Source organism: Podarcis pityusensis (genome assembly GCF_964106645.2).
Source record: "Podarcis pityusensis genome assembly, chromosome: W".
Classification (NCBI taxonomy): domain Eukaryota; kingdom Metazoa; phylum Chordata; class Lepidosauria; order Squamata; family Lacertidae; genus Podarcis; species Podarcis pityusensis.
In genome coordinates this window covers 32112453-32134890 of record NC_138045.1, presented here as the reverse complement: position 1 = coordinate 32134890, position 22438 = coordinate 32112453, and the positions used below count along the sequence as shown (strand labels likewise).

At 47.4% G+C, this 22438-nt stretch overlaps 1 pseudogene across 1 annotated transcript in view; it reads right to left on the bottom strand.

The window, feature by feature from the left end:
- The window catches only part of LOC308467655 (steroidogenic factor 1 pseudogene), a 50125-nt pseudogene extending 43357 nt beyond the window's left edge, over positions 1 to 6768 (bottom strand). Inside the window, exon 1 of the transcript in view lies at positions 6745 to 6768. The product of the transcript in view is annotated as a steroidogenic factor 1 pseudogene (transcript). The remainder of the gene's footprint in view (positions 1 to 6744) is intronic.
- Between the last annotated feature and the right edge of the window lie 15670 nt (positions 6769 to 22438).

The following is a 22438-nucleotide window of genomic DNA, read 5'->3' as shown; positions in this document are numbered from 1 at the left end:
CGAATGTCGGATACAGTTCGCTTCCCGTGGCGGGCCGCCATCCGAAGTCTTCCGGTTCTTCCTCCCTGCTCTCGTTGACGACGGTCACCTCCGCTTCCATCTCTGTGCCGCCGTGCTCGAAACCCGGGTCGTCCCCGAAAACGTCCATGTCCGTCTCTCCCTCGTTGCCTTCTGGAGACGTTGCTCGTCCTGGACCCTCCAGCCACCTTCTGCGGAACTGCTCCTCTGGTCGATCATCCCACCAATACGAGGGTTCTGAAGCAGATCCCGAGGGTGACCCCTCCGGGGAACGGGCGTCTCGTGTCGGTTCCTCGTCCGAGTCGAACCCCCGGAACGTGCTGGCTGAAAGCGTGGGCGTGAAAAGCCAGTCGTCGAAAAAGTCTGCTGGCATTGGCCTATGTGGGAAGAGGGCATGAAACTCTTCTTTGAGCAGAGGTTCGTCTAAAGCGTAGCCCGGCACCCAGCTGTTGGCACTGGCCGGGGTGCCCTCCTTGGCGAGAAGGTATTCTACCCCCTCTTCCCCCCATCTGGAGTCCAAAATCTCCGTGACTTCGTTGATGCGCTCCTCCTGTGCCACTCCCCCTTGCCCGGTTCTCTCTCGGAGCGGACCCGGTGCCGTTCCTGGTTCCTGAAACCTGTGAGGTGCCTTGTAGGGAGTGAGCACCGATCTGTGGAACACCGGATGCATTCTGGAACCCTCCGGAAGAGCCAGCCTGAAAGCCACCGGGTTGACCTGTTCTTCGACTTGGTAGGGCCCCAGTTGTTTATGCCCTAGTTTCTTCTTCGCCAACGACCTGGCCGGCACTGCGTGGGCTGCTAACCAGACCCAGTCTCCCACATGGATCTCTTCGCCAACCCTTCTGTGTTTGTCCGCTTGTACCTTGTATGCGTGTTTAGCCAGCTCCAGGTGCCGCCGCAGCTGATCGTGGACCTCCTGCAACTCCGACGCGAACGCATCTGCTGTCTGCGGCTCCCCCTCCCCCATTCTTTCCAGTCCCGGGAAGGTTCTGGGGTGCCTCCCATTGTTGGCGAAGAACGGCGTGACCCCCGTGGACACGTGCTTCGTGTTGTTGTAGGCGAACTCGGCGAGAGGCAGGTAATCCACCCACGTCGCAGGCTGTTGATTCGCATAACATCTCAGGTACTGCTGCATGATGGCATTGACCCGCTCCGCTTGTCCGTTGGTCTGCGGGTGTCTAGCCGACGCCAGGTTGATCTTGACGTTCAGGAAGCCCATCGGCCTCTGCCAGAAGTTCGAGATGAACTGTCGCCCTCGGTCGGACAGAATAGACCGCGGCAGACCGTGAACCTTGAACACGTGGTCTATGAACAGTTTGGCGGTTTGTTCCGCCGTGGCCACCTTCGCACACGGAATGAAATGTGCCATCTTGGAGAACAAGTTCACCACCACCAGCACAGCCGTCTTGCCCCTCGAGCTGGGCAGATCCGTGACAAAGTCCAGGGCCACTCTCTCCCATGGTTCGAACGGAGTTTGCAGCGGTTCCAGCAGTCCGGCCGGCGGTCTGTGCACTGGTTTGGCCCTCTGGCAGGTGTCACACCTCGCCACGTAGTCCGCGACTTCCCCTCTCATTCCGGGCCACCAGAAGTCTCTGGCTACTAATTCCACCGTCTTCTCCTTGCCAAAGTGCCCGGCAGTGGGCGCGTCGTGCAGCTGCTGCAGTACCTTGGCGCGAAGTTCGTCTCCCGGCACGTAGATGGCCCCTTTACGGATGAGCAAACCATCTCGCAGCTGGAACTCGTCGGTCGCTGCCGTGCCCCTGTGCACCTCTGCCATCTTTGCTTGCGCGAAGGAGTCATCCTGCAACGCTCGTCGCACCGCATCCAGGTCAACTGTTGCCGCCGCGCACGCCCACACTGTCGGTGCGAAGATGTGCATGGCGGCCGCTGGCGTTGCCTCCTCCAGATACTGTGGCTTACGGGAGAGAGCATCCGCCATGATGTTGGTGTCCCCCGGGACATATTCTATTCGGAAGTCGAAATTCGCAAAGAACTCAGCCCAACGTATCTGCCTCTGGTTCAGGAACTGTGCCGTGCGCCAGTGCTCTAGATTCTTGTGGTCCGTGCAGACCTGCACCGTGTGCTTGGCGCCGATCAGGAAGTGCCTCCACGCTTTGAACGCTGCATGAATGGCCAGCAACTCCCTGTCCCAGATGGTGTAGTTCTGTTCGGACTTGCTGAGCTTCCTTGAATAAAACGCTCCCGGCCTCCAAACCCCCTGCGGGTCTTTCTGCAGCAGGACTGCTCCCACGGCTCTGTCCGAAGCGTCTGTCTCCACCCTCATCGGCCTGCTGGGGTTGACATGAAGCAGCTGCTCTTCCGACGCGAAGAGACGCTTGAGTGCCTGAAAGGACTGCTCCGCCTGCTCTGTCCAGATGAACTTCTTTTTCTTGGAGCTGAGCGTGTCCGTGATGGCCGCTGTCTGCATCGCAAAGCCTTTGATAAACTTGCGATAGAAGTTCGCGAAGCCGACAAACCGTTGGACCTCCTTCCGGTTGCGTGGGCTTTTCCAATCCAACACTGCTCGGACCTTGGCGCCTTCCATGGCGAGCCCTGTATCAGACAACTTGTAGCCCAGGAAATCCACCTCCGTCACGTCGAATTGGCACTTCTCCAGCTTGGCGTAAAGCCTATGTTGCTGTAGCCTGCTCAGCACTTCCTTGACGTGTCTGTCATGCTCCTGCTGCGATTCCGAAAAGATCAGGATGTCATCCAAGAAACAGACGCACGTCTTGTAGAGGAGCCCCGCCAACACGTGATGCATGAAAGCTTGAAAAACGTGGGAGCCATTTTGCAATCCAAAAGGCATAACTCTATATTCGTAGGTGCCCAGGGGCGTGAACATGGCTGTCTTCCACTCATCTCCTTCCCGCATGCGAATGAGGTTGTATGCCCCTCGCAGGTCCAACTTGGTGAACACTCTGCCCTTCCGTACCTTTGCGAGGAGGTCGTCGATTCGGGGCATGGGGAAGTCCGATGGCTTGGTCACACTGTTCAAGATGCGAAAGTCCACTACAAGTCTTTTTTGGGGCGTGTCCCGCTTCTTAACAAAGAATACCGGACTGCCCCCCGCTGCCTTGGACTCTCGGATGAAACCGCGCTCCAAATTATGATCTATGAACTCTTTGAGTTCCTGCAGTTCGTCCTCAGACATGGAATACAGCTTCCCTTTGGGCAGCGCCGCCCCCGGCAGCAGGTCAATTTTGCAGTCATATGGTCTGTGGGGGGGTAGCCTGTCTGCCTCCTTCTCGCAGAAAACCTCCAAAAATTCCGCGTACTTGTGGGGAACCGCTTGCAGCGTGCCTAGCTGCAGCTGTGACTCCTCTTCCCCTCCTTCCTGCCTGGGCACGATGCAGTGTTCAGCGCAAAAGGAAGAGCCGAAGGTCAGCTGCCTCTGGTACCAAGCCAGCGTCGGGCTGTGCTTGTCCAGCCAACTCATGCCCAATACAATGGGCGTGTCCGATAGTTGAGTGACATTGAAGCTGATGATTTCCCTGTGATTCCCAAGTCGCATCACCATTGGTGGCGTCTGCTGCACCACTTGCCCCCCTAGCAGCTCCCTGCCATCCACCGTGACAACCTGCAGGGGCAGCGTGGCAGGCAGCAACTGTATAGCGTGCCGGTCGACAAAGTCCTGCCCTATAAAGTCCGCATTGCTTCCGGAGTCAATGGTGATTGGCACGTCCATGGTGATTCCATTGGGCAGCTGGAGCGACGCGGTGAGCCTCACTACCGGTTTGGGCGGGAGGGGGTCCATGGGCTGTAAAATCTCTGGGGACTGCTTCACTGACACGTCTGGCTGGGCCCCAGTGCCTCTTCCTCCAACCAGACTCCGTCGTTTCCCTGCTGTGGTTGTCCTTGCTGCGTTGCTGCAGTTACCATTGCTGAGGCTGCAGTGTGCTTGTGGAGCCTCTGGGGACACTCTTTCGCCATATGCTGTGGATCATCGCAGATGTAACACTTCCTGTTCCCTCTAGGAGGCTTCGCTTTCACTGCTGCCGGTGCTAGGGCTCTGGCTGCTGACTGAGCCCTTGCACCTCCAACCTCCATAGGTTCCGCTCCTCCTCCTGGCGGAGGCGTGGATTGCGCATGCGCTGCTTCTCTGGGAAGGAAGGAGGAGCCCCTGGCTGGTTCGCGCCCTCCACGCCCTTCGCCACTGCTCCACGGACGTCCTTCCAGCCGCACCCCCACCGCCAACGCCCTCTGAACGATCTCCTGCGTGGTCCGGGGTCTCTCCCCCCTCGCAATTTCATCTTTAACCGAGCCGTGCAATCCCTCCCAAAACAGGTCTCTTACAGGAGCCGAATCTCTGTCCCATTCCAGGGCACTGACCAAAGCGAAAAAGCGGGCATGGTACTGCCTTACGCTGGCCCTCCCTTGCTTCAGTCCATGTATCTGCTGCCGAGCAAGATCCACGTCAATGCTTGACAAAAAGCACCCATCCATCGCTTTAATAAAGGCATCCGCATTTTGGAGCGCCGGATCCTTATCTCTCCACAAATTGCGCAGCCATGCTTTAGCATCTCCATGCAAATGGGACATGATGAATCCCACCTTCTCTTGCTCATCTCTAAAGTCTTTGTTCAGCAGTTGCAGTGCACACATTACATCTGCTCTAAAGTTGGGGTACTGTTGCAAATTCCCATCGAAGTGAGAGACCAAACCGCCTGTTCGTCTCCCCAACCCAATCCCCTCCGGTTTGGGTGTCAGTTGCCCTTGCTTCGTAAGCACTTCCAACCTGACCTGGAGATCCCTGTAGGCGGCAGCTGCGTCCTCCTCTCTCTTCCTGGATGCAAGAGCCTCGGCATTCAGGCGCGACACTGCTTCTCTGAGTTCCACTATCTGCTGTTCGGCCGTCATGTTGTCTGCCGTTCGTGAGCTCGCTAGTAGGCACCCGCTTTCTCTCCTCTCCGCGAGGCTGTAGATGCCCACAATTTATGGGATGGAGCTTACTGTCAGAGTTGCTTCCAGATCCTAGCTCACAGAGGATCACGCTAGCCAGCGATCATTAAATAAAAGTCTTTATTGAGTTACAGTTTCCATTCTCAAGCTGCTGCGTGCAACCCTACGTCTAATGGTTAGATCGGCGAAGCTCCATCTGAGTCTCCGCCCCTTGTACACCAACTTAATATCCTAGCCTTGCTCCACCTTTTCCGCCTGACTGTTCTTCTCTGGGTCCCTCTGCCCCCCGGGGTCTCTTCCTTCCGGGATTCCTCTGACGCTGACGCTGACCCCCCTGACTCTTCTCCCTCCTTTCGGCGGGCTTTAGGACCTGGCTCCCTTTCCGGGCTGCCTACTGCGCCACCTTCCTGTGCATTTGAACTTGGCACGCGCGCCCAACCTTCCACCTTCCGTCTGACCGTTTCTTCGCTCCCTGATGGAGGTGTGGCCACTCCTGACTCGTGCCCTCCCCCCTGTTGTGAGCTGCCAGCGCTTGATCCCTGGCGCCCTTCCTCTTCCCTGCTCTCTGGCGGTGACGCTGGTCCCGACTTCCAACTGCTCCCCTCTGAGTCCCCTCTGGCTCTATCTTCCTGGGGTGTCCCCCTAGGCTCCCCCCTTGCCCTGGCCACTGGTGCTCCTTTCTGTGAATCTTCTGATTCACTGGAAAGACTCGGAGATCTCGGGTCGTCGTCATCACTCATCTTTTCTTCTGCCTCCTCCCCCTCGCTCTCTGTTTCCTCCCTTGCCCTTGCCTCTGCTCCTGAACCCCTGACAGTATGTAACCCGAGGTACCACTGTACTTTATTTACATACAGTATAAACACACACGGAGCACTGCAACATGGTTCCCTCCCTCTCTAGCATCAGACAGCAAAGAGAAAAAGAACAAAGGACAATAGTCCCACTTCATGGAACACAGTGACACAAACATCCTGCCGCCGTCACTTCCCACTCTGTGGAGTCAAAACATATACCGTCATGTGATAAACAATCCCATGACTGCAATCATAGATCAGGAATTCTAACAGCCACTTCTCCAGAGAAGGTTCTAGGAAGGGATCTCGAGGAAAAGCAGATTTGCAAAAAGGCTCCCGGGGGAGGGCAATAGCTCAGTGGAAGAGCTTCCGCTTTGCGTGCAGGAGGTCCTGGGTTCAATCCTCAGCAGCATCTCCAGGTAGGTAGGCCTGGGAGGGGGCTAAATATCTCCTGCTGTGGAGAGCCATGGCTGCCAGTACGTGTAGACAGTACTGATCCTTTTTTTAAGAATCCCCCCCCAATGCTTTATTAATTTTAAAAACATAACATTACAAAACAAATACAAAACAAAACAAGATGCATCAAGCCACAAAGGGCAATCCAGTAATTAATACTCCCTACACCATACGTACATACCGAAAAAGAAAAGATTAAGTTCATCCATCGCTAATTCTAACGTAACTTCCGGTCTCCCCACTGTGGTTCCTAAATTTCATTACGCTGCGCACTTAACTTTTCTCTCCTAAGTTCTTCTGTTATTTTAATTCTGTAATGATTTCTTAATTCATGCAGAAATCAATCCAAGCCTGCCAAAGAATTTATGTTACTACAATGTTTGTTTAAATATTCTCTGTAGATATTCCACTCTTTACTAAATACTTGATCTGTATGGTCTCAGAATCTTGCTAGTTCTGCATATTCTAGCATTTTATTTTGCCAGTCTAATTTTGAGGGAATAGAATCTCCTTTCCATACCTTAGCAATTAGAATCCTAGCTGCTGTTACCGCATACATAAAGATTTTCCTTACCTGTTTAGGGATTTCATTGCTCATTATGTCTAGCAAGAAGGCTTCGGGCCTCTTTGGGAAGGAACATTTAAACAATTTTTTTAAGTTCATTGTAGATTGTTTCCCAAAATTCCCTGATTTTTTTGCCGTTCCACCACACGTGGATCATGGTGCCTTCCACCTCCTTGCATCTCCAACAGATGTTTGATCTAGATTTATACATTTTGGCCAGTTTTACAGGTGTTAAGTACCATCTGTAGAGCATCTTCATGAAATTCTCTTTCAAATCGTAGCACACTGTGAATTTTAGGTCCTCCTTCCACAACCTCTCCCATGATTCCATCTGGATGTTGTGCCCAAAATCTCTGGCCCATTGTACCATGACAGATTTTACTTCTTCCTCCCTGACCTCCCAGTCAAGGAGGCACCTGTACATGTTAGAGAGCGTTTGTGTGTGTGTGTTTATTAAACAGTAATAATAAAAATTTAAAAAAAATTATTTGTACCCCACCCTCCCTGACCAGAGTCGGGCTCAGGGCAGCTAACACCAGTAAAATTACAATAAAAACATAATGGGGGGGGGGGGGACCGACCAATTTAAAATGCAGGTTAAAATGCAATTTAAAATGCAGCCTCATTTTAAAAGTAGCCCATAGATCAAAATCGTAAGGGGAGGGAAACGTAAGGGTCAGACTGAGACCAAACCAAAGGCCAGGCAAAACAACTCTGTCTTGCAGACCCTACGGAAAGATGTCAAGTCCCGCAGGGCCCTAGTTTCTTGTGACAGACCGTTCCACCAAGTCGGGGCCAGTACTGAAAAGGCCCTGGCCCTAGTTGAGACCAATCTAACCACCTTGCGACTTGGGACCTCCAAAATATTGTCATTTGTGGACCTTAAGGTCCTCCATGGTGCATACCAGGAGAGGCGGTCCCGTAGGTACGTGGAAATCTTGAAATTTCTGTGGAAAAGCCTTTCTGTTTGTCCTTTTGGAATGTTTCATTTAACTGAAAATACTGCAACCAATCAGTCAAATGTGTCCGAATTGCTTCAAATTTCTTTAATTTTAGCTTATTTTCTTTTTCTTCCAATAAGTCTTTATAAGTTGCCCAATTACTTCTCTCATGCTGTTTTTTTAAACTGAGAACGCTTCTGCCAGGGACAGCCACCATGGCGTTTTTGGTTCTAGTAAGTCCTTATATTTGGCCCACAACATGTAAAGCAATTTCCTGATCACGTGGTTCAAAAACCCTTTGTGGACCTTCTCATATCCCAGATGGGCATGCCAGCCATATCTGTTATTGAATCCTTCTAGATCCAGCAAGTCGGTGTTTTTTAACGTGAGCCATTCCCAAATCCAGGCGAGACAAACTGCATCGTGATACAATTTCAGATCTGAAATAGACAGTACTGATCTAGGTGGGTGAGTGAAGCAGCTTCCTCCATCCCTATTTAAACCAGCCCTTTCTTCAGAACCCTGAGGACTGAAATCTCACTGTTGTTTTTAAGGGAAATGCTGTAGTTTTGCAGGAGAGCACCTGCTTCACCTGCAGGAGGTCCCAGGTTCAATCTCAGGTTCAGTGAGTGGCATCTCCATGCAGTGCTTGGAAAGTGCTTTGCCTGAGGCTCTGGAGTGCTGCTGTCCTTCAGTGCCAGCAAACTCCAGCTTCATTGGAGTTCTCTTGTTTTGAGAGAGGGAGAAAAACTTTCTCTTTCCTCTGTGCCTTCCATCATTTTATACACTTCTGCCACGCTGCCTCCTACTCACCTTTTCTCCAAATCAAAAAGTCCCCAGTGCTGCAGCCTCCATCCGTTGCTCCATCCTCCCCTTGGTCATTCTGACGGCCCTTTTCTGAACCTTTTCTAATGTGTGGGAATGTTCAGGGATGCAGGAGAGGATATAATGTCTGATAATAGCCTTTCCAACGTGTGTTAACAAGTTCACAATTTAGCAGAGTAATATTCTCCCTTTTAAACTTGCAGCGGATGCATTTGCTCAGGCTCGCTAAAACCTCTATAATAACTGTTCTGGTATTTTCCCCTTATTCCCTCATAAAAGATAAGACACGACACCGTCTTCTATAAAAGTATAAAGAGAGTTTACTCACATATCATTCTGTTCACAATAGGATTCCAGAAGGCATACTTAGCTTAGAAAAGTAACATATACCTGGAAACTATCTCATAAGAAGACAGTCCCTTTGTCATCTCTTGGCTGGAAGCCAAGAGGGCATCTTTGGCTAAGCAGATGTTGCTTCTTCGATGCATGTAGTCAAAAGGAGAGAGATGGCTGCCCTGCCCTGTGCTTTTGTCATTACCTGCTCAGGTGAGGCCACACCCACCTCTAGTCACATGCAAAGGAAGTCTGTCCCAGCCCAGAAGGAAACAGGAAGTTTACCTGCTGGCTGAACAAACATTCCTCCCCATGTGTAAACATGTTCACTCTAGGAATGTTGTAGTTGACTGCTTTTGTGTTTCACATCCCACACAATGCCCCCCCCCCTTAATGGGAAAAGTGCTTATAAACACATACATACAAAAAAACCCCAAACAGATTTATTTCTTTAAAAAGATCAGCGGCCACAAGAGCAACTAAAATGGTTATATCCACTGATCTGACACATAAAGACACCTGCACTTAAGTTATTTCGGGGGGGGGGAGACCCTTATATCAACTTATATGCCAAATGATCTTACGCCTTCACAACAAATCAGGTTTGGATGGTCTTTCAGAATTAAGGGCAGAATCTTAATGTTTAAGGGTATCAGAATACAGTGTCCAGAGGTCCAACATTTTTGAAACAATGACCATTTTCTTCATGGTTTCAGCCAACCCACAGTGGAGGAGCTACAAGTACAACTCCATCTCCTCGGACAAACAGCATCGGAATACAGTGGTACCTCAGGTTACATATGCTTCAGGTTACAGACTCCGCTAACCCAGAAATAGTACCTCGGGTTAAGAACTTTGCTTCAGGATGAGAACAGAAATCGTGCTCTGGCGGTGCGGCGACAGCAGGAGGCCCCATTAGCTAAAGTGGTGCTTCAGGTTAAGAACAGTTTCAGGTTAAGAGCGGACCTCCGGAACGAATTAAGTACTTAACCCGAGGTACCACTGTATTCCTTTTGGTAGATTTATAAATCTCTTCATAGGTTTCTTCATCCATTTCTATTGTTGTCACAGTCTCCTCAACATCACCCAAAATCTTATTTAAGTGCTGGTAACAAGCAAATAATCTGCCTCGAAGTTTTCAGTCATTTCTCATTTTTACATCAATTCGTTCATCAAGACTAAGCTTGATGAGATCCAAGGGCTCTTCTACAGTATTTGTGGTTTGTTGCTGCTCCACCTCGTCCACCATTTTTTCAAAGCCCCTCCAATGCTCTTTTGGAGGTGAGGCCAGAATTCTGTGGTTCTATTTATTTTTTTCCCCAATAATTTTTTATTAAATTTTTTAAACAAACAAACAAAAAAAAGAAAAACAACACACACAAAAAAACAATACAAAACTTAACAATAAAAACACAAAACATAACAATTAAAAACAAACTCTCTTTTCCATTCCAATTTTAAATTACTTATTTTCTGGACTTCCTCATACCTCCCTTTTTTGTATTAGAATCTACATTGTTTGTCCAGCAGTTTCTTTTCCACTTTTTTAATCCCAATCTTTAATTTAATAAAGCGTTAAGATATATAACTTCAACTTTTTTAAACCTAATCCTTAATCTTAATGTCATACAACTTTAAATTTTTCCCTTTTGTTATCAAATTTCCATTTCTTTAAACATCTTTAATCTTGATCTTTAATCTTAATCTATCCTTAACTTTAACCTGTACAGCTGGAAACCACTTGTTTTCAGTCCAACATCACTCTAACATTCCTTAATTTTGCAGTGTTTCTGAAGATAGTCTTTGAATTTCTTCCAGTCTTCCTCCATCGGCTCTTCTCCCTGGTCACAGATTCTACCAGTCATTTCCGCCAATTCCATATAGTCCATAAGTTTCATCTGCCATTCCTCCAGCGTGGGAAGTTCTTGTGTCTTCCAATACTTTGCGATAAGTATTCTTGCTGCTGTTGTTGCATACATAAAGAAAGTTCTATCCTTTTTCAACACCATTTGGCCTACTATGCCCAGGAGAAAGGCCTCTGGTTTCTTAGGGAAGGTATACTTAAATACCTTTTTTAATTCATTATATATCATTTCCCAGAAAGCCTTAATCTTTGGGCACGTCCACCAAAGGTGAAAAAATGTACCTTCAGTTTCTTTACATTTCCAACATTTGTTATCGGGCAAGTGATAGATTTTCGCAAGCTTGACTGGGGTTATGTACCACCTGTATATCATTTTCATAATATTCTCTCTTAAGGCATTACATGCCGTAAATTTCATACCTGTGGTCCATAACTGTTCCCAGTCAGCAAAGATAATGTTATGGCCAACGTCCTGTGCCCATTTAATCATAGCCGATTTTACCGTTTCATCTTGAGTATTCCATTTCAGCAGCAAGTTATACATTCTTGACAAATTCTTAGTATTGGGTTCTAAGAATTCTGTTTCTAATTTGGATCTTTCCACCTGGAAGCCAATTTTCCTGTCCAATTTAAATACCTCCATTATTTGATAATAATGAAGCCAGACTCGCACTTTGTTTTTTAATTTTTCAAAACTCTGCAATTTCAGTCTATCTCCGTCTTGTTCCAAAATTTCCCAATATTTCGGCCATTTGACCTCCATATTGACCTTTTTCAAGGCTTTCGCTTCCATTGGTGACAGCCACCTTGGGGTTTTATTTTCTAGCAAATCCTTCTATCTTATCCAAACATTAAACAGCGCTTTCCTGACAATGTGGTTTTTAAATGCTTTATGTGCCTTGACCTTATCATACCATAAATATGCATGCCATCCAAATACATTATTAAAACCTTCTAGATCCAAAATGTCAGTGTTTTCAAGAAGTAGCCATTCTTTCAACCAGCAAAAGGCTGCTGATTCATAGTACAGTTTAAGGTCTGGCAGGGCAAATCCACCTCTTTCCTTTGCATCCGTTAGTATTTTAAATTTTATTCTGGGCTTCTTGCCCGGCCAGACAAATCTAGAAATATCTTTCTGCCACCTCTTGAAACAATCCATTTTGTCCACGATCTGCAAAGTTTGAAACAAAAACAACATTCTAGGCAATACATTCATCTTTATCGCAGCGATACGGCCTAGCAGTGAAAGCTTCAAATTTGACCAAATTTCTAAATCTTTTTTCACTTCTGACCAACATTTTTCATAGTTATCTTTAAATAAATTCCCATTTTTTGCTGTCATGTTAATCCCCAGGTATTTAACTTTCTTAACCACTGTTAAACCTGTCTCATTCTGAAACCTCTCTCTTTCAAACGGTGTTAAATTTTTCTCTAGAACCTTGGTTTTTAACTTGTTCAATTTAAATCCTGCCACTTGACCAAATTCTTGAATCAGTTCTAAAACCCTTTTTGTACTAGATTCTGGCTCCTGTAACGTCAATACTAAGTCATCTGCAAATGCTCTCACAGAATTCTGTGGTTCTAGGCTGAGTGTTGGAAGTGAGAGGGAGGGAGGAGAGATTTTGGCGACACCCCCAGAGGGCCCGCTGTGTCTTCCCAGTTAGCCTTGAAAAGGCCCTGTCTCATCTCCCCTTTGTGAGCGTGGCAAGAATAGGAGGAACAGGTGGCCGCCCACCATTGAGCTAAAGCCCCCTCCCACTGCTGTTGCTTGGCCCCTGCCCTCCCCCAGTGGCCCCCCTCCACGCCCCACAGATGAAGTCAGGCCCAAGGAAGGAAGTTTGCATTGGCAGCTTTTGCCGAGTTTTCAAGAGCAGTGTGCATAGAGCAGGCACATTTTCAGGCAGGTGGGCGACAGCTAAAGAGGGATGTGCTTATCACTGCACCTTCACACCCGTCTCTCTCATCCTCCTACCCCTTGTTCTTTGGCTGAGCTGCTTGAGGCACCTTGGATCATGGTTTCCATGTCAGCTGAGCCCTATTTTCACCTGGGAAGGCCATACAGATAAAGCCCCAATCCCTCCAGCTGGTGTTTAGAGAGGAACACAACAGAGTGGCTTTGAAGTGAAGGTTTGTTTAGGGAACATCGGAAAGTAAGAAGAAGATCGCTTGTCAGATATGGTTTATTTATCTTGCATAGCCTTTACCAGCCTGATGCTCATCTGCAAAGCATAAGGCTGGCAAGGTCAGACCCTGTTCATCCAGGCAGATGGCCAGATGAAGCTTATGAAGGTAGGAAGAGCCATTAGCTGGATCAGGCCAATGTGCTATCTAGTCCTGTTCTCACAGTGGCTGACTAGATGCTTGTGGGAAACCAGCAAGCAGGATCCTTGCACAAGAGCAGATCTCCCCTCCTGTGGTTTCCTGCATCTGGTATTCAGAAGCGTCGCTGCCTCTGACCATGGAGGCAGAGCGCAGTAATTGTGGCTCGTCTCCTCCTCCTCCATGGATTTGTCCAAACCTCCATCAAGGCTCTCCAAATTGGTGGCCACCATTGCCTGCTGTGGGAGGGAGTTCCATAGTTTAATGTTGAGCTGCTTGAAGAACTACTTCCTTTTCTCTGTCCTGAATCTTCCAACATTCAGCCTCATTGGATGCCCACGAGTTCTGGTGTCATCATGCGAGAGGGAGGGGGGAAACTCCGCTTTCTCCACACCACATGCAATTGTTTATGCTTCCGTCAGGTCACCTCCGGTCCCCTTTTCTCTACACTAAAAAGCCCCGACCGCTGCAGGCTCTCCTCACAGGGGAGCCTCTCCATCAACCTCAGCCGTTTTGCAGGTATCAGCCGATGGCTTGTGCGAGCTTTGCAAGCGACACCTTCCATGTTTGCGGCCTGTGTGCCCAGGAGGAAGTCCCTCCATTCAAGAGAGGTTACCCCATTCAATGCACCCCCCCTTATTTCCCCTCCCCCTCCCCCCTGCTGCAGATGTGAAATTCGTGGAGAATTCAAGTGTGGTGAAGGAAGCCCAGGAAAAGGCCAATGCAGCCCTGATGGAGTACACCCTCTGCAACTACCCACACGCCACAGACAAGTTCCGCCAGCTTCTGATACAGCTGGCTGACGTCCGGTCCCTGAGCATGCAAGCGGAGGAGTACCTGTACCACAAGCACCTGAGCGGGGACGTGCCCTGCAACAGCCTCCTGATTCAAATGCTCCACGCCAAGCGGACTTGAGAGCGCAAAGCAAGGCTCTCTGTCCCCCCTTCGTCTGGGGAAGAGACTCACGGCAGCAGAGGTGCAAGGGTGGTGGCAGATAGGTCAGGCCCCAGGATTGGGGGGGGGTGTAGGGTGACAGGGAAGGGTGAATGTCTTGTCATCCCCTCCCCACAGGCGACCTCTCCCAGTTCTGACTTTCATACATACCATTGAGAAGCTCCAGGTCGCCTGGTTTCCCCACCAGGCAGCTGCGGGTGCAAACCCCAACCCTTGCCTGCATTTTGGTGTGATTCCTCCTGAGTTCCAGGCTCTCGCTCTCTAAAAGCCATGGGGCTAAGCTGTGTGGGGACTGCCCTTGGAGGCTGTTTAGGGGATGCTTTGGGTGGAGGTTGGCTTTCCTAACTGGGCGGGAGAGGAGTCTTCTCCCAGGGTGTGTGAGAGAGGAGGCATCTGCCCGAGCTCCCGACCTGCTCTCCAGGCATGGTCCTCTAGCTAGATGGCTGGGAAAAGATGGAGAGAAAAAGGCCCAGTACAGCTACCCATTGGAAGGCCCCCGCACCCCGTCTGTCCCTCTGCAGGTAGTGGCCAGGTTGGCCACAAGGATGGTTTCTGTGGCCCATGGGCCACCATGAGAGCGAGTTTGTTGTGCCTCAGATACACTGAAACCACTCTCCCCCTTGGGGCTTCATTTTGGGAGACCTTTCTCCGAGGCCTTGCAGCTATGAGTTGAGCAAGTCCGGTGCTCCTTTTATAGTTTGCATTGGTTATCTGTTAGTTGCATTCTCATATATATTTCCCTGTGGGTTTTGATTACACTTTGCAGCATTTTCTGCTCCACATATAATGTTTGGACTACTTTTGTGTGTCTCTTCTGGTTTGAAAGAGTTGGAGAAGACAGTTTGGAAGTGCCAGGCTCTGCCTGTATGTGTTTTTTTCCTTCTGAAATAAAAAGTGCTCTTAAGTGTTTCCCTTCTCAACATTTTACTCAGAAGGTCCTTCTGAGCATTGGTTAGTGGTGAACTATCTTACCAAATAAGACATTCCAATAAAGTTTTCAATTCAGTTATAGCTCTGTCTGTGCGTGTTTTCTTTTCCTCCCCTCCTCAAAAAAGTCTGCATCTTTGGTTGGGTACCATTCAGGGCGGTAGGCAGAAAGGCACTCTGCACCTGATCAGAGACTCTGCTCAATTTATCACTACATTACAGGTTCAGGGCTCAGTCCTGCCATGAGAGCATGATATGGGTGGTCAACACCTTGGGTGCAAGAAGTTTCCAGGAGCAGGGCCGCATCCCTATCTCTGCACATTTCTCTCCCTCTCTGAAGGACATCTTTTTGCAGCAGATGGTAGGCAGGCTATTTACAGACCTCTCATGGCTGAAGCTGTTTGAATAGTGTCCTCCCAAGTGAGCCTGGGAATAGCAGCAGTTTGGGGGAGTTTGCAATTCTTATGCATGGACAGTTGGCCGGCTCTGTACGGAAAGGCTGGGGCACACACGCACGGACACGCATGCACACACACACCACCCTCCTCATAATCCTCAGCTAAAGACTCATTAGTCTCCTGCACTAATTGGCTTCAGTGGGCAAATGCTGGCCTTCTGCAATGGCATTTGTCTGGGCACCAGAATTAAAATACGAGCCACCATTTTTCCTTTTTTCCTTTTTTTTTCAAATAATCTTTATTAGTTTTTCAATTAGATACTCCACATACACATATTGTATTACATTTTACATTTATACTTGCTCTTCAGAGCCCAGGTTTGGAAACAGCAGCAATTACCAACAGTAGAAGAATGGCGACAGAAGGTAATGGAATATGCAGAAATAGCCAAACTAACAGGGGAAAATCGACAACAGGGCGAGGAAACATTTCAAAAAGAATAGGGAAAATTTATGTTGTGTACAGGAAACATAAGATGAAATAGTAAAACCAGTAGAATTGGAAACAGACCTCATAACAGGAAAGATTAAGAACAGTGATGGATAATGAAAATAAGAAGAAGGGAAATGTATAAGGAAACTACGTAATATAACTAACAGGAGTGGTAAATGAATACAGACAGACAACAAGAATGGTATAAACACAAGGATTTAATCTGCAAGTATTTGGTTCTTTGCTTGCAACTCTCTGAGTTCAGCAAAGCCAAACAGGATCTATTGTCTTGATACACCTGTATAGGACATTTCACAGAAGCTCTGATGTCCTGAACCATTCACAATCCATGAGTGAAAATGACAGGGCATTGAGTTCTGCTTCACAGGAACTTAGGTTTACTGTTGTCTGCTTTTTGCACAACCAGTCAAACAGACAATGGCTGTACATGTAGCATACTCCAGAAGTGCTTGTACCATCTGTGGTATCACTTCCAAAGCAAACATCTGCAAAGATTTCAAGACCTCCAGTCTTCTGACTAGTGAACCTCAGTCTGTAGTGCAAAGTCCCCTTCAAATAGCGGGCTATGCGCTTCAGAGCTTTCCAATCCTGAACAGTAGGATTGTTGGCATGTCTGCTAAGCAGGTTAGTGCTTACAGCTATGTCAGGTCTTGAACATCAAGCAATGAAATTCAGCTTGCCTAGAATGCATCTGTACAGTGTGGTGTACGACTAGCAGATGCATTTTTAAAATTATAAAAATTTATAATTTGGCAGATTGTTTGAACTATATGATATGTATTTGTATAATTTGGAATACTTAATGTGATTTGATTGGATTGTTAAAATGGAAAATTTAATATTTTTTTGTTTTTAAAAAGGAAAATTCCCACATAACCCCCCCCCCCCCCACTTAGGATTGTACTCAACACTCTTTGTGATCCTAACGGGCTGAGAGTCAGTCATGAATACCCTGTATGCACCTTTTTCGTACCCCATGAACAAACCATGTGCCCCATGCTTCCCAAGCTTGCTGCTCTGTGGGGTGTGGACCCACATGTCAGAACCAAAGATTCTCATGTGCTTGACACAAGGTTTCTTACCAAACATATTCTCATAGGGAGTACAACCAATAGGTGATGACAATCTCCTGTTGTATGAATAAACGAAAGTATTCAAAGACTCTGCCCAATATTTCTCAGGGAGATTGGCATCATGCAACAAGGTTTTTAGGCCTTGCAGCAAATTTTGGCCTGTCCACTTGCAAAGTCCATTCTCCCATGGAGATCTGGGACTTGAGAGGTCGTGCTGGATTCCCTTCTCAGTCAGGAAAGCTTCAAACTGCTGAGAAGTGAATTCACCGCCTCGATCAGAAAATAAACAGCCAATGCGTTTATTGTGAGCATTCTCCAGCCAAGCACAGAACGCCTTGAACCTAGGAAACGCTTCTGACTTCTGCTGGAGCATAAACACATGAATGTACCTGGAAAAAGAATCACTTAAAACCATGAAGTACCTTGTTCCACCCAAAGAGGGCGCAAGTGGACCAACCAGGTCTGCGTGGACTAGCTGATAGGGTTTGGAAGCCTGTCTGCTAGAGACCTTGCCTTTGGGAGCAACCTTCACTTTGTTTTCTGCACAAGAGACACATTTCATGTGAAACTTACAGGGCTTTGTGGTTAAACCCTGAACCATCCCAGGCATCTTGGCCAGTGCCTGCCATGACATGTGACCAAATCTTCTGTGCTGTTCGTGAATACAACCTGAATGAAGAACTTTGTTAGTTTGTGCAACACAACAAGATTCAACATTAGACACATCAACAGTTTTGTCATCATAATTTAGCAAGAACAAGCCATCTACAAACTTAGCATGCAAAATGTCCTCTTTGCCCTTCTTAATAACGCAGATGCGCTTCTTGAAGAAAAATCTCAAAGTCTTGCTCAGTCAGCTGTGGGATGCTGAGCAAATTGTCTGCAGAATGTGGAACAAAAAGTACTTTGCTGATGGTGGTGTGCAGACTTGCCAGTTTCACTGGCCCAACTCCTGCAATTCTCAAAGTCTTACCATCAGCCTGTTGGATTCCCCAACCTGAGGCGTAAAGGAAATAAACAGGTGTCAACTTCCACAGATGTGCCTCGTGGCTCCAGAATTGACAATAAAATGGCCTTTGGCCTTTGCAGCAGCAGTGCTAGCAAACAAAGTCTTGTTTTGCACAGGCCTGGGTTTCTCACCCCCTCCCTGCTTCCAACCATCTGCAGGCTTTTTCTTTTGTTTCCCTTTAGCCTTTGGACAAAGACGCTGCAAGTGGCCTTCATTTCCACAGTGCCAGCACTTCACAGCTGCCAACACCTTGGCTCCCCCTGGAGGCTGGAATGCTGTCCCACACTGCTCCCCCCTGAAACACACAAGCTGGTTCCGCTGCGTTCCTCCTATCATATTCATTTTGGAGGGTCTCCAAATCCTTTGAAGCAGTGAGTTCCTGCGCAGGTAAAGTTGCCAGATGGCTTGCCACAGCATGGTAACTATTGTCTAGGGAATCCAGGATAAGGATTGCAAACAGAGACTCAGGCATATTAAAACCTCTCTGAGTCAATTCCTGTCTGAGATGCTGCAAATGCAAAACGTGGGCTCTAAGGTCTTTCTCTGGCCCCAAACGCTTCTTGTGAACGAATGGGTTTCCCAAATCTAAAATCTGACTGTGCAGTCAGTCTGAAATGGGCCCCAAAATCCCCATTTTTCCTTCTCCATTTGCTAAAATGCATTAACTTGAGCACTTGAGCCAAGAACCCAGCTGTATAAACAAAGCTCTCTCCTTTATCAGTACATGACGCTTAATGAATGGCCTTGTCAGTTCCAAAGTGGAGACAGGATGGCAGAGCTGGGGCTTATCTTATCTTGTGTGTTGTAAATATCCTGACACACTGACGCACAGACCTTGCAAGACAGCCCCGTGCTCGGGAATGACGCCAGGAGTGCTCTTAGAGTTGGTGAACTTCTTACCCCAAGATAAGGAATACAGGAACAGGAACATCCTTTCATGGTCAAGAGTACAGGGACAGGAACATCTCTTTATGGTCATGGATGTCAACTTACGTGTATAAGCTGACGTGTCTGGATTCCTGGGGAAGGGGGGAGAGGGTGCCTGGAGGATATATATACTGTATGCAATTTCTCTTGCTTTTGTGCTTGCTGTGAACCGATTCACGCAGAACTTTCTGCTATCCGGAGAGCAGAATAAACTCTTTCTCTGAACCAAACCTCGGTGTCATTTAACTCCTTCCTCCCTGTTCTGGGAGCAACGCTCACCCTACCAATCGGTAAAGTCTAAAAAGGCTACACTTGTGCAGCTTTCTGAAGTAAAGCAACACAGACCCAGCTTCCTGTCGGAGATGAGAGGCCTCCAGCCCCTGCCACATCTCACGCGACCTGGTTTTCCCAGCCAGGGTAATCAACTCTTCTGGAGCTACCGAGAGCAGAATTATTCCCATGCCTTTCGAATCTGCTGCAACCCATGCATCTGTTATAGGAGCTGGGGGATCCTCAGAAACAGTGTGCCACACACCAAGCTTTCTCACCTGACCCTCGCAATACCTTGCTGCCATTAAGCTTTGGACACGGAACCCCATCTGAGGCTTGTAAAAGAAAGGTGACAGGCCTGAAGCCCTTCCCACATCTCACGCGAGCTGGCCTTGCCAGCCAGGGTGATTAACTCTTCAGGGTTGACTGAGAGCAAAATTACTCCTATGGCTTTTGAATACTGTGCCACCCATGCATCCGTCAGAGGCGCTGGGGGGTCCTCATAAACCATGTGCCACACACCAAGCCTTCTCATCTGGCCCAGGTCTGATAATTGTGGCCATTAAGCTTTGGGCACAGAACCCCATCTGAGGCTTTTAAAAGCTCCATTTCAGCTCTTTACTTCTGCCATGAGCCTTATTGCCTTCAAAGGCTCCTTATCTCTGGCAAGTCATAAATCAAGAGACCTGCCTCTCACTCTGGCCTAATTACTTGGCTCGGACTTCAAAGGCTCTCTGCCGCGGCACAGAAAAGCCTCGCTTTTCCACATACCTCTGTTGCTGCCAGGATCTCGCAGTCTTCAGCAGTCTTACTCTCCTGTAAGCGCCGTGAATCTGGGCCCGAAACCCTGTTGTTGGGATACTGCCAGGGAGACGGGGGCTTCAGGCAGGCCCCCAGCTGGCTCCGGACGATCACCAGTCTCTTGTGGAACAGCATCAGTCAATTAGTGACACGAGCCTCAGATACGTTCCAAGACCTGTGCACACCCTGTCAGCAGAGAGTTTTGAATCATGCACAATGCCAAGGTGGTTGTCACCAATGGAAGCGAAAGCCTTGAAAAAGGTCAATATGGAGGTCAAATGGCCGAAATATTGGGAAATTTTGGAACAAGATGGAGATAGACTGAAATTGCAGAGTTTTGAAAAACTAAAAAACAAAGTGCGAGACTGGCTTCATTATTTTCAGATAATGGAGGCATTCAAATTGGACAAGAAAATTGGCTTCCAGGTGGAAAGATCAAAATTAGAAACTGAACTGTTAGAACCCAAAACTAAGAATTTGTCAAGAATGTATAACTTGCTGCTGAAATGGAATACTCAGGATGAAACGGTAAAATCGGCTATGATTAAATGGGCACAAGACGTTGGACACAACATTATGTTTGCTGACTGGGAACAGTTGTGGACCACAGGTATGAAATTTACGGCATGTAATGCCTTAAGAGAGAATATTATGAAAATGATATACAGGTGGTACATAACCCCAGTCAAGCTTGCAAAGATCTATCATTTGCCCGATAATAAATGTTGGAAATGTAAAGAAACTGAAGGTACATTTTTTCACCTTTGGTGGACGTGCCCAAAGATTAAGGCTTTCTGGGAAATGATATATAATGAATTTAAAAAGGTATTTAAATATACCTTCCCCAAGAAACCAGAGGCCTTTCTCCTGGGCATAGTCGGCCAAATGGTGTTAAAAAAGGATAGAACTTTCTTTATGTATGCAACAACAGCAGCAAGAATACTCATCGCAAAGTATTGGAAGACACAAGAACTTCCCACACTGGAGGAATGGCAGATGAAACTGATGGACTATATGGAACTGGCGGAAATGACTGGCAGAATCCGTGACCAGGGAGAAGAGTCGGTGGAGGAAGACTGGAAGAAATTCAAAGATTATCTACAGAAACACTGTAAAATTAAAGAATGTTAGAGTGATGTTGGATTGAAAATAAGTGGTTTCCAGCTGTACAGGATAAAGTTATAGATAGACTAAGATTAAAGATTAGGATTAAAGAAGTTTAAGGAAATGGAAATTTGGTACTTAAGAGGTAAAATTGTAATGCTATATTACATTAAGATTAAAGATTGGGATTAAAAAAGTGGAAAAGAAAATGCTGGACAAACAATTTGGACTGGAATACAAAAGAGGGAGGTATGAGGAAGTCCAGAAAATAAGTAAATTTAAAAACGGAAATGAAAAGGTGATATTGTTTTTAACTCTTTTGTTTCTTTTTTTTTTGTTTTCTGTTCTCTGTGTTTTTCTTCTTATTTTGGATTATGTATTGTGTATTTGTGTATTTCTTTTTTATGTTTTTCTGTTTAACTTTTTACTGAAACCTTAATAAATATCATTCAAAAAAATATGAATCATGCACAATGGAAGATGCAGACAGAAAGAGATGTACAAGCATATTTACAGTTTTATTCAGCGTAGTCAAGAATAAAAGAAAAATATGACTGCATCCCTTCGTCTTCAGCGAAAACAGCAGTAACAAAAGCTATATACAAAACAGATGTTCCCAGCAGAAGCTGGAAGTAAACAGGCATGTGACACACAACAGCCTGTTCCATCTTAAGGTGGAACAGAACTATATCCTAACAGTATCTGGGGGGTGGTCTTAGGTTACACCCCTTCTGTGATGTATGTATGATGTTCCTGGGGGTGGTCTTGATCTACAGGGTGGCAATTTCAAAAGTCTATATAAGGCCTTGCACGCCATTGTTCTGGGTTCCTCCTCCCTCCTGTGATGTGGTGAGTGAGGACCCTGTTGCAACAGATCAATAGAGATCAGGCTTACTAGGTGCTTTGCCTCTCAATATTCTCTGGTTGGCCTCTGTTATTTTCTCCTAACAATAGGGAACCTATGTAAGGACTCTATACGGGCTCTTGGATACCCCATAAGGGAAAAGGGCAGATTTTGTTTACAACAGATGACGACGCTCGAAGGGACGTTTGGTTACCCGGATTCTGGGAGCGAGGAAGGACTGGTGATCCAGCGCGCACCAGCCAGTTTGCCAGGAGGCATAACCAGTCCTCCAACGATCCCAGGGTCTGGAAATAACTGGAGGTCCAGCGGGGTCAAGCAGAGGAAGCAAAGCTCGATCAGGCTGGCCTTAAACAACCAGTCAAGAGATCCCAGGATCACCAGGAACAGCGCATGCAGAAGTGTGCATAAGTAGGAAACACAGGTAGTGGGTTGGGTTCTCTAAACCACAGCAACCAAAATTCTTTAACTCTTCCTTTTCCCTTCAAATCTAAACTTTCTCCCTCCCTTATTCCATCACCTAATTTTCACCACAAGACCCCAATCCATCGGAGTTGCCCAGAGGAGGGTCTTGTGAGTCTCT